Source organism: Salvelinus fontinalis, chromosome 8 (genome assembly GCF_029448725.1).
Source record: "Salvelinus fontinalis isolate EN_2023a chromosome 8, ASM2944872v1, whole genome shotgun sequence".
Classification (NCBI taxonomy): Eukaryota; Metazoa; Chordata; class Actinopteri; order Salmoniformes; family Salmonidae; genus Salvelinus; species Salvelinus fontinalis.
The window spans coordinates 2,225,724-2,238,632 of NC_074672.1; the positions used below are offsets into that span (position 1 = coordinate 2,225,724).

The window sequence follows — 12,909 nt, forward strand, 5'->3', positions numbered from 1 at the left end:
CCCCTGGCCAGACTCCCCTAACACGGACGACGCTGGGCCTATTGTGCGCCGTCCTTTTGGACTCCCGGCCATGGCCGGTTGTGGCACAGCCCGGGTTTGAACCCGGTTCTGTAACACCTCCTAGCATTGCGATGCAGTGCCTTAGACTACTGCTCCACTTGGGAGGCCCCCTGCTTTTTTTTTTTTTTAACATCTTGTTTTTGCTTTGTCATTATGGGGTATTGTGTGCAAATTGCTGTAACGTAACAAGGTGGAAATAGTCAAGGGGTCTGAATACTATACTGAGTGGTTGTTTACAGGAAGTGGTCAGGTGCACGTCTCGTCGATAAATGAACAGAGAAGCGCCCTCTCTAATGATGGTGTACACCCAGCAATGTATTGATTGAATGCCCTTCTCAAGGGCCTTTCCAACAAGAAGCATCACTCTAGCACTGTTTCTTTTCCTGCCCTGCGTTTTACCTTCCCCTCTTTTATTTATCTTCGACTTCCACACAAGCTTCTGGAAGGGGAAAAATGAACACATTCATCACCGGGGGATGCCGATCGAGTGTGGGTAATATGAATGAAGAGTGTGATAATAGTTGAGTAGACTATCACACAACAGTCAGAGAGGGAAGTGCTTGCTAGAGTACTTAGTTTAAAATGGAGCAGTTCATTTTTCATTTCAACGGTCGTTCTTTTGAAATGAGTGGGTTAGATAAGTCATTGATATTGTGTAGGTGTATAGCTGGGAAGGGGTACATTTGAATACATTTCAGTCAATTCGGGAATTTGTAGCTGTACTCTTAATGACTTACCATGTGTAGGTCAACTAAGAATGTATTAAGAATTGAATTCTGCTGTATGCCTATACTGCATGGTTTCCGTTAGGAGAATGTGGCACCAGACATTTGACCGGCGACATTTGAGAAATTTACCGGACCCATATGCTTTGGGTGCGTAACCCGATTAGGGCGTCCACCCATGGTGCTCAGAATGACAGACATCACATTTTAGAATATGGTAATTCCTGTTAGCAGAGGATGCATTCAAGTCGAGGATGCAACAACGATTTGCGGTCCTTAGTGAATCCCGACGTGCACTTTGAACATGTTAGATTTCACTGTCCACATTTACTTTTCCTCAGCCAACAAGACGAGTAACGAACAGTAAAATTACTAGCCTATGTCCATCTAGTATCAAAGTTTAGGCTACTTATTCTTTTGGTCAGCTTGTCGAAAGAAATGGCCTATTCCAAACAGACTTTGGGACAGTTGTGGGATGATGGAGCCTAAATTCATACACCCAGTAGGTCTAGGCCACATAAAAGAAAAAAAATAATATATATATATACTGTACCTTTTTTTTAAAAGCAATGAGTCTGAAGCAACAGATCAGAACGTTTAGCTTAAAATGTTAATCAACTATTATTTCTTTACATTGTAAGCGCAGCAATGCACAAAAAGGCAGTAGGCTAGGTGTAAATGTTTGTTCCATAATGCAATTAGTGGGAAAACACTTTCATGTGTCAGATTAACATTTTCAATGTAACTTTTTAAAGAGCGGAGATCTAATAGGCTACTTTGAAGCAAGGTAAGACATGCATCCATAAGTATTAAAATGTTCAGTTTTAAAACAATTAAGTATATATTTTCAAAACTGCACTTATACTTCAAACCATAATTATTTCATATTTCACTCAAACAGAAAACCCCTCAGAGTCCTTTGCCAAAAACGATACCCTACTCTGCTATCCGTCCAAAAATACATGTTTTTAGGGCCGGCACAGTTAGCTATTAGATTTTAGCGGATATCGATCGTGCGATGTCTCTATGTAATGAAAAGCTTTTACAAGACACGTGGCTATTTATAGGCCGATCTATAACGTTGGCTGTACAGTGGGGCATAAGGTGCCTTGCTCTGGCGGCCCATGCATAAATTGTCAGCGGGAGCAAGCAATAAATCAGAGATACTACAGTAAGTGGTGGGCCCCATGATGGAGGAGAGACTGGGGGGGGGGGGGGGGGGTAACAAGGAGAAGAGGGGGGGAGAGAACAAGGAGAGTCCAGGGATGAGAGTAGAAAAAACGGGAGAGTAGAAAGGAGTGGTCAGGCGACGGGGAGTAGTGTAGTAGCGGTGGGGGGATTTTAGAAGAAAGAACATTCTTAAAGAAGAGATTCAGCGATACGTCTCGGTTGTGGTCGGATTGATGCTTTTTGGTTCCATGTTTGCGGAGCTCATCGTGAACAATACAAAGCAGTGAGGAGGAAGATGAGCGCTCCTCCTTGTCCCTGGCCCACATTCAGCAGTGCTGTGCCTGTCTACATGAGAAGTCCTTCCTTTAATGGGCTAGCCTGGGGCTCTCCCTCTCCCGCTCCACAGCGCCCCACTGGGTCTGCACTATTAACACTGACACACAGTGAGAGGAGAGGCAATAACACAGCCCAAATTACCTCACACACAGCCAAGATTATGATGAATCCCTCCGCTGATTAGTTAGCCTAGCTAAGGAGGGAGATAGGTGCACAGGCTGGTTTGCATAAATTGGGGTGCAAATTATATGGAGAATAATTCATCTTCATATACACCCCGACAGGTACTTCTTCAATTGGGGGCTTCCCTTTTTTACTTTATTAATTTGACCATTTTAAAAACAAGCCACAACTTGAAAAAAGACATGTACGCGAGGAAAAGTCTGGGACTTATTTCCCATTGCGGTCCTCTTGTGACAAGATGGCTTGGGAAGATCGGCAACACGGTTGTACACAGAAAGATCTATTCAAAACAAAGAAGATGAACCTCCCTCAATAGACGAGTTGCTGTTGAAGAGATGGGCAGTAGGGGGCGCTCATCCCCATTGAACAATGACACTAAACACCTGGGGACGTATTTTTTTTCTCTCCCTTTTTTAAAAGTCAGAATGAATAAGATTATATAGACGGGCAATCTTATCCTAGATCAGCACTCCTGCCATGACACTTTTTGATGACGGGCCATGCTGGTCCCATGAAGGACCATCTCCACAGCTCTTGCAGCATGAAGAGCCTCTATTATCCAATATCCTCTACATTAAAGAGGAAGTCCTCTACAGTGGAGGGAAGCTGAGCCCCTTATTATCCCCAGATGATATTATATAGGGAAAGGACCCATAACACAGCCCAAATTAGGCTCTAGTAGGCTAGGCTAATAGAAAAGGTTGTCTTTAATTGTGCCTTTGGATGGGATCCTCTCCCCCAATGCTGCTCCTAAGGCTCCCAGCTGCTCTGAGGCAGCTGGATAACTGGCTGCTGAAAGGCTCCTCGAGCCAGAGCGAAGAGACCAAAACGGGTGTTGAATTGAAAGGCCTCAGCTAACTTGGCGGTGCTTGCTAGTGCGATAAATGTACCGCGGACGAGCCAACTTCCTCTGGCACGGCGCCCCGCCGAGGAGTTTGTCGTGTCAACGAGAACCACCTGGGCTGCGCGGTGATTGCCCTTGGCAGCGCAGAGGAGCGTTCGACTCATCAAAGTTTACTGATGTATTGTTGAACCCAATTTGGAGGTTTGGCTGAGGATAAATATTTACTGTAAGAGGACATTAGTACTTTTGTCTGAGACTCAAGGATCAATGTTGTCATTGTTCCCCTGGTGGTGTCGGCAGTATCAACTGGAATTAACCATCTTCAAAATAAAAAATGCAACTATCTGATCTTCATTGGGCTCTTTGGCCTGTATTGACACTTCAGTTCAGCATAGTGTTGCTTGTTATTTGGACTGAATTGGACTAGTTGGGTTAATTGAGTGTGTGTATTTTTCTGTTTGTCGTATTCTCTGTGTGGTCAATAGTGGCCTTAAGGATCAAGGTCACTATATGAAGACTGTGGACGGGGAGTTGGACATGGCCCTTTTGTGTGTCCGTCCGTTCCCTCCCCAGGGAGTATCAAGGATGGATGACTGCATGCTGGCTGGAATAGCAGTAGCGCTAATCTCATTTAGTGATAGAAATACGTGTGTGTGTGTGTCTGAGGAGGGGGTGTATCTGTATCTGACCAGAGGCAGGCTCGCATGAGGGGCCTTCACAGTCCACTACCCGGGTCTGTTTCTGGCGGGCATATGTCCAATGTGTTTGCTTCCCAGTCCCACTGTGCCCACTGCCTAGCCCCCCCTTCATCTCCCGCTGTATTTATCATTCTTCCCTTAATCTTTTCTTTCTCTATCCCTCTCTCGATATCCCTTTTGTCCACCCGGTGCTCCCTGAAGTCAAGTGTCCTCATTGTTCCCCAGTCAGTCTCTCTAGCTGAAGAGGGCCCTGCTCTGCTCCTTGGCATTTGGGCCTCTAATTGAGCTGGCATCATTTGAATAGTCCATAAACCCCAGCTTCAAGAGTCCCTCCATTGTTTCCCACCAAATGACTGTGTGTATGCGTGCGCGCGTGTGAGGAAAAGGGAGTTATCTGATTCAACCGTTGGATGATTAGGCCGCTGCAGCCTCATAAAAGAAACAAATCGTAAAACAACAATGACTTTTTAACGTTCTTTCTCTACTCCAAATCCTGCACTGCCAGGTTACATAAATCATATCTGGCCTGAGCCGTCATTCATTATGCGTTGTTGTGTTTGCGTCAACAACCAGTGAATGCATAGCTAGCCTATGAGAATGCCTGGCGAGTCAGTAAGAAGCCAATCTTCATTCCCAGAGCCAAAGGTTGTAATAAAGCAGTGTCTACAGTGTGTTTTAACAGCTGCCTCAGTTCTCAGCTAACAAACAAACAAAACCCTCTAACTGATAACATAACTAATCACTCTCTAGTTCTGACACATTCCGTCTTCATTTGAGATGCAGTAGGAACACTACCTTTTGCTCGGTCTGTTGGGCTGATCGGCGTTAGCTGTAGCACATGCATCGCGCTTTAAGCCTTTCAAAGCGGTTGCTTTTACAAAAGCAGAATCAAAAAAGGCCTTCTGGTTGCAAACAAAAAAATGACTCACAGCATGCACCCCTAGAGGCAGGAGCAGCCAGCTCGGGAGGGAGGGAGGGGGAAAAAGACTGACATCTGAAACAGTGGAAGCTCTCACAGGCACACATTGGCAAACACTCCATTTTTCTCAATTACCTCACCCATATGTGCTCAGTGTACACACGCACACCCCCTCCTGCTCTGTGTGTGTCTTTGTTCTGCGTCAGGCTCTTTTTGGCATGTTAATCATAATGGATCTCATTATCCAGCTCGGTCAGTGGGACCTGTGTCTGGCGGGATATGATAGCTGGATATGATAGCCATGATGGCCTACCGTTTCTCTATCACACACACACACGTACGTACAGACGCATCAGTCGATCTCACACACAAGCGCACTCGCACAGACACACCGGTCAATCACTCTGTACACTCATATACCCATATGTTTGCATGTCATACACAAGCAAACAAAACACACACACACACACAGACAAACTGTAGTAAGATACATTTACACACACACACACACACACACACTCGTATACATTCTTGTGCCAGACACTCAGTCAGGCCCTCCTCGCCAGACATATTGAACATTAGTAGCTCAGCTTGCCTTCAGACTGGAGGGAAGGACTGCAGGGGAGGGATGAAACATTTAACTTATTCTGTTTTCCCACCCATCACCATTTCCCCTCTCTCTCTCACTCCATCCCATATCTGTCACTTGTTTTGGAGGACCGGCTTGTCCCCAGAGGCACAACACAATATGAGGGACTGAATCTCCTCTCCCGGTATTAAAGACTGCTTTTACAACATGGTTGAAGCCATGACTCCGTGGTTATATTCATTCGTACCAAACGGAAGAAAATGGACTAAAACAGGGAGTGACAACCTGAACTTGTACAAAATAGACACTTGTTTCCCTAATGACACTTGTTTCCCTACTACCCATATGTAGTTGCGCAACAACTTCATTCGTTGACTGGTAATGCGTTGTAGGTCTCTCAACCTGCGTTCCACTCCGATCTATGAATTTAAAGCACCGCCTCCTAACGTCGTTACAGTAGCCACATTTGTCAGTGTGAGTGACCATTAGGAAACCCAATTAGATGTAGTATAGTGAGTGAGGACGCTGTAATGTGTTCCCGTCATGACTGACCCTCCCAGCTGAGCCAGTCCCAATTGGCTGTCATTTGTGGTGGGGGGGTGGCAAAGAGGTCTGGGTGCCTAGGGGTAGGAGAGGTGGGGGTAAAAAGGCTCCCAGACTGATACAGCTAATAAACTTAATTAGAGCTAATGTTATTTTCCTTTTCTCCCCCTTTCTGTCCCTCTCTCGGTCTCTTGCTTTCTCTTTCTCTTTCCTGCTTTACTTCCCTTCCTCTATCCCTCTTTTTTTTTTTTTTTTTTTTTTTTTTACTTATTTTTGCTCGCTCTCCCTTCTCTCCTGTCTCTCTCTCTCTCGCTCTTCCCTCTTTCTCTCTGACAGAGGGATATCGATGCCGCCTGCCGTCCAGCATCCACCCGGAAGCATAGTTGGCCGGCGAGCAGACCACTCCATCAGGCTGAGCACTGCCATTAGAGGAGGAGAGCACCGGTAGGCACACGCACTCTCGCTCACTCACATCTACAGCCTACTGTATTACTCCTTCTCCAATACACTGCACTGTGTCCGAGCGGTAGACCGAGCTACACCCTATGTAATGTTCACTTGTGGTGAGTTTTTGATTGCTGCGTGTGTGTGTGTGTGTGGACATGCTTACTTACTCCTTCCCTATAATTTATGTGGTAGTGGGCTGTCACACGCTCATTGGAGTGTGTGTAAATGCACAGCCGTGTGTTCATCTTGGAGAGGAAGTTGCACTATCGCTGTGGAGTGTTTGAGGTGGAAAATGGCTCAGGTACATTTCCCTATAAATGTCTGTTCTTTGTTTGAAATGTAAACTCTGTGGCGAGGCAGCTTGTACTGGGAAATGGTATGCAGTGGGGTTGTCGCGATACGACATTTCCTGAGGGGAAACCCTGAGGGAAAACAGTCCTTATGTTGGAAACAAACAGCCTTGTGTTGTCACCCAGAGTCACGTTTATTTTCCAAGCTATAGCACATTTTTCTGACGGTATGTTCATATTTTTTTTAAAGGACCAAAGAGTTTAGTCTGCTTTTGTTTTTCCTTTTTGCCAAGGGAAGTCAGCTATTGTAGTATCGCAGTACTGTATTGTGACAACCCTACGCAGGTAGATTTCATTTGACATCCTTTGGGTGTTTCGTCAAAGTGTAAACTCTTTAACGGGACGTGTGTGTATCACCATCTGTGCTAGAAGATCTACGTTATAAAATACCAGTACATCCCATTTCGGCTTCCGCGTAATTGGGATCACTTCCTCATGTGCCACAAGTAGTGGCCCATTTTAGGATCAACTTAGACCACTAGCACAAGCATTTACAGCCTAAAATGAAGATGATCAGAAGCATCTACCACTGAGAATTCAGTCGTGGTTGACATATCTCCTCTTTAATTAAACTCACATCACATAGTAATTGCGGTTACAGAGAAATGTCTTTATTTTCTTCTCGTGAGCAAATCAGTCCTGGCTCCAACCCATAGATCTTGCCCCCCCTCCTGTTGATGAGGCCCGAAAGCTTTGACATGTGAAAGACTGTTCTGACTTGAGTATTTTGTGTTATCATCCCATTTCCTTCCGAACACCGTTCCACAGGGATTTTCCTCGGCCCCTTTTGATTTTGTCAAGGCCGACTCCACGCGAGGAAAAACAATGTTCTACATTTCTCTGAGCTGGGAGGGGGGGGTAGGAGTGGGTAAAGCCGAAATCTCATGGGCATGAATTATAGATCACTGTATTTCTTTTCGGACACATTTAAAGTGCAAGTGTCCTACCGTTGCCTGTGTGGGACTACAAGATTTCGATGAAATCCATAGGAAAAACGTCTGCTGTATGAGCTTGCCAGTCCCTCCACCTACAGGGCTCTGTGTCTGCCAGTGGTAACCCACCCAGACGTGTCTGTATTATTTAATAATGCAGCAATAACAATAAATCCTACAGGCTAATCACCCTGGGCTCTCGCCTCCAAACCTGAGCGACGCAACATTACCCAGCGCTCCCTTCAATTAGGCCATTCATCATGCGTCTTATCTGGGCGTGGGTTTGATTGAGTGTTGGGGGGGGGGGGTTGATGGTAATGGAATTGGGAATTGTGGAGGGGGGGGGGAGTGCTCTATATATAGGTACGCGAGGGAGAGAGTTGTGAGCAAGTCTGAACCAGATCTACAGGAGTGTATAAATCAAACCAGATGATAGGCCTCCCTCCTGCTTCTTTGATTTGCTCAGTCTGAGCCGGCAGATTTTTCTCTTCCCGCTACCTGCCTGTTAGGTATGGCGGTATGGGCTGGCTGGTAGACTAGGCCTCCCTCTTTCTCTCTCCATCCCTGAAACAGATTTGTCTGGGGCCCCTGTCCAATATCCAGCCGCGCCGGGTGTTGTGAGACGGGTGACAAATTTTAATAACCAACTCGGAGGTGTAATTTAAGGGCCTGCGAGGAAGATTAGACTGATTTATGTGGGCCAACCATAATGGCAGGACAGATATGGCTCCCTGCCTAAATTGGTGGTAATGAAAGTTTTGTGCAAATGGAGGGCGGGAAAAGGCGACCTTACCCAGTCGCTGCCTGTCGATCTCTCTCTTCCCTTTTTCTCCTCTCTTTTTTTCCCCCATTTAGTTTGAGATCAATCTCCCCCCGCTCTCCCCACCTACTCCATTCCTGACTAGAGTATCTCTCCCTCTCTCTTTATATATCCCCCTCTTTCCCTCTCTTTTTCTAGTACTATATCAGTCTCTGTGTGGAGATGTGTGGGGGCTGGGGCAGATGGTTTGGGGGATGAGGGGGACAGGGGAGGGGTGTGGGGGCAGGGCCCTCAGGACAGATTCATCCATAACCACGGGCTGATGGCTGGGCTCCATCTCGTTCTTTCACTCCCACCATCTCTCCCCTCCCTCTCTGGAATCACTTTCAGCTTGGCTGTAGCTCCGACCGGTCCTGCTTGAGGGAGAGGGAGGGGCCCAGGGAAAATAGCGCCGTCTTCACTGCCTCTCAATACAACTGAACACATGTATACAACGTATACAAATGTTTTTAAGCAGCACTGTGGGTCCCCCTCACCACTGCCACGTTGAGCTATGCACAGATCTGATTAATACGTGAATTAGTATTTTCTCATGAGGTGGTAGTGTGGCTCACAGTCCTAGTAAGAAGAAAAATAAAAGCAGGATACCATTTATATCCTTATTTTAACCAGGACTCCAATGCTTCTCACAGTTGTGTCAAGTTGACTGGATGTTCTTTGGGTGGTGGACCATTCTTGATACACACGGGAAACTGTTGCGCGTGGAAAACCCAGCAGCACCCTCTGAATGGTACACATACACAATCCATGTCTCAATTATCTCCAGGCTTAAAAATCCTTCTTTAACCTGTCTCCTCCCCTTCATCTACACTGATTTGAAGTGGATTTAACAAGTGACATCAATAAGGGATCATAGCTTTCACCTTGTCAGTCTATGTCATGGAAAGAGCGTGTTTTGTGTGCTCAGTGTATAGAAGGGTAGTTGTCTTTCCTACAAAGAACTCTGGAGTGCAGAGTGAACAAATGGGTAGTATATACACACACACACACACACACACACGCATCACAAAATGCTCCAGGGATCTGCCCACTCTCTTCCTGCACCCTGCCCTCAAGACCGGGGCCCCCTAAGAAGACAATTTCCTAACTCGAGACATTGCACAACGGCCATATCCTTCTGCAATATCCTGAGCAAATATGACCAGCAGTACAGTTAATATCACACTACAGTAGTTTCCAAGCACCACCCAATCAATGAACAGTGTTTGGCGTTGCCGAGAAGAACAAATATTTTCAGGCAACAGTGTAAATAGTATGACAATAACAAACACTAATAATTGCTCGCCCGGACAGCGGGCGACACGGCCTCGTAAATGAGTGGCGACTGCCTGTGAAGTTGATCTTGGCCGCTGGAGAGCTGTTGATTACTCTGGCAAGTCTGTGGCTGGCTCCCGACACACTGCACGCACACACACACACACACACACACACACACACACACACACACACACACACACACACACACACTGCTTGCTCAGTATTCTGAAATGGCACTTAAATGCATTTTGGGCAAAGATCATACCACTAATTCAGCTTCCTCCAAGGCCCACTCTGAGCAAAGCTGTTCTGGCTTTGACGCTATGTTCTTAGCGGTCCCACAAGTCTGCCCGGCTCGGGTGGAATGGAGCAATGTCCCGGGGAGCGTTGTTGCTTAGAATTGAAGAACTTTATTGACCATGCATTGAAAATAAAACCCTTTTTTCCCCCCCTCCAATTTCTTTTATCCTACCTTTTTGGCTCTGGTGAGGGTATGCATCATAAAATATGGAGTGAAAGATGCATTGCACTATATATTACTAGAGGGATGTGCATCTAATGGACACTAGTGAAGGGTGAAGGATTCCTCACTTGCTTTGGATGTTTGTTTTTTTGCTCCCTCAGCCATGCTATACATTATTATATTGGTGAAAGTTCCCCCGGGGTCGGGTGGTGGCGGAGGAGGGGGGAGCCTCAGCCAAGGCGCTAATGGGGAGTCGCTCGCTGGTGTCAAGTGTTCAAAATGACATTGGGGGGTCAACCTGTTTACCTCCCTGAAAATGTTCGTCTTGAAGTTGTGCGTTACCGTCTTCCTCTGACATCTTTGCGCCAACATAATGCATGTATGAGAATAGTTTTGTCAGTAGGTTGCTAAAAAATACCCCTCCCAAACCCCCAAAAGTAAGGGGAAGAAATAGAACTAGGCAGTAGTGATTGAAAACAATGTTCTGGTCACTCATTCTCAAATAGGAGCCCTTTTTTAAAAAGCTTTGCGGTATAATAGTTGTTTATGAGGACACTGCGTGACGTGTGAGGTAGCAGGCCTCATGATCTGAGAGCGAGACACTCTCACACACACTTTTATTCAGGACATGAAATCTAAGCCCATGTTGTCGTTGCCTAAACCCCCACACTGGCACGATTCTTATTTGTTATGGCAGAATACATTGTCTTCCCCGATTTTTCAGATCCCTCTCAAATGTCACTTTTGGATCTTTTTTTCCGCTTCCTTCCTGTCTGCGCCAGATAGAAATGAGGTCAGTACTGTATTTGATCACTATCGTGCTTTGTACCTTTTTTTTTTCTTCATCTCAGGGAGCCGTCCAAACTGTTTAATTTTAGGAATGATTCTTTGTTTTACTGTTCTCTCTGCCTCATTTTTCCTGCTTTCACTCTCTTCTCTCGCTCGTTTCTCCTCTCTCGCACTTTTCTGTCTTTGCTCTCGCTCACTCTGTCATTGTCCCATCCATAAGCCATGAGAAATGACTGGAAACATATGTGCCCATGCTTGCCTATTCATTTGATCTCTGTCTGTAATCTACTCGCAAGCACTGCAAAACAACCCACTAAGGTTGTGTTGTGTTCTTCATCTCTGTCTATATTGGTAAATACCTTTCGTCCATGTTTAGTAGGCCTACGTCGTCTTAGGAAGACCAGATGAAATAGCATGTGTAATTTTTAGGCTAGTTCATTTAACTTTGCACACCATAGAGGAAAAACATTCAACTATAGAGTCAAGTGATCAGGAAAATCACCAAAATCATTTATCTTTTAACCATGGTTTGGAACCCAAATTATTTTCCAATTTCATTCTGAACAAAACCATATTTTTTTTCTCCTTCGTTTCGTTCAAATGTTCCGACCAGCAAAACTGGTTCAAACCCCTCAAAAAGCAGCTGTTTATATCGTTCCTTTTGAAACATTTAGCTTGAAATTTAAATTACTTCACCAATCAGTGCAGATGGAGGAGCTTGCTATGAAGCGTGCATTGGACATGCATACATGCATTGGACAGACAAGTGTAGGGTGTGAGATGTGACTGAAATTTTGCGGATGGGGAGAGAGGGTGGAGGAGGCTTGGCTTGAAGCGCTGGCCATCTTGTGATGACATTCATTATCTGAATTAGGCCCACAGAATTATACCTACGAATTGACTTTGAACTTCAGAGAGTTGGCTTAACGTAGGACCAAAACTAGCTAGCTAACAAGCTTGTGTGTTTGCAGAATGGCACCAGAATTACAATAAAAACAAGTCTTACCTTTTTTTGTAGTCCATTCATTCAATGTGAAATGTGATAACTAAATTGTCCTTAACTAGCGTTGAAAAGTTAATCCATTCTTCTCAAATAAAAAATATCTCTCCCTATTCTGAATCACGCTTGTAACGTCCGTAGTAGACTATGGTGGGGAGGGGCAGGTAGTCTATACATGCACACATAGTGGTAAACGTATTCGGCTGGCAGGCAGACACTGGAATAAGTTTCTGAGTGACTAAGGGCTTTGAATAGGCACATTGTGTTTTTTTGTGTGACAAAACCATTATAATCCCGGAATGTAAAATAACGTTATAAACTGGTTCCCATGCTTTTAAAAATAATGGTTCTGTTCCGGAACAGTATAGTTCACTTTTGTTCCCGGTTTTGATTCTGTTCCTTAAAGTAAAATACTGTTCTGTTCCTTGAACCTTGAACCTGTTCCAACCCCTGCTGTTAACCAATTTTTGCACCGAATGTTTCTAACTTGTGTAGTTTTAGTCTTCTAGATGGCCTCACTTACAATAACACACATGGTCATCAGAGCAGGTGAGTGATGCTTTACTCCTAGATGGCCCCTTCCCTTCATCCAGTTGTGGGAGGAACTGATATTCCAGTCCCAGTCCAGATGAAGAGCTCCAGGCTGCAGTTTGGAGCCATCTGATAACTGAGAAGTTGCAAGCTCTCTGATGGAGTGCTCTAATCCTAGTACAGTTGGTGGTGGCTGTGCTGAGTGGAGAAAGGAGGAGGATAGGTGTGTCACCATCACTTCATTCCTCTCTGA

At 45.3% G+C, this 12,909-nt stretch overlaps 1 protein-coding gene across 3 annotated transcripts in view; it reads left to right on the plus strand.

The window, feature by feature from the left end:
* LOC129860364 (retinoic acid receptor alpha-like) overlaps window positions 1–12,909 on the plus strand; it is a 221,807-nt gene that overhangs the window by 51,197 nt on the left and 157,701 nt on the right. For all 3 annotated transcript variants that reach the window (XM_055930705.1, XM_055930704.1, XM_055930707.1), the window contains one exon: window positions 6,404–6,511. The gene's annotated coding sequence lies outside the window, so the exon portion shown is untranslated. The remainder of the gene's footprint in view (window positions 1–6,403; window positions 6,512–12,909) is intronic.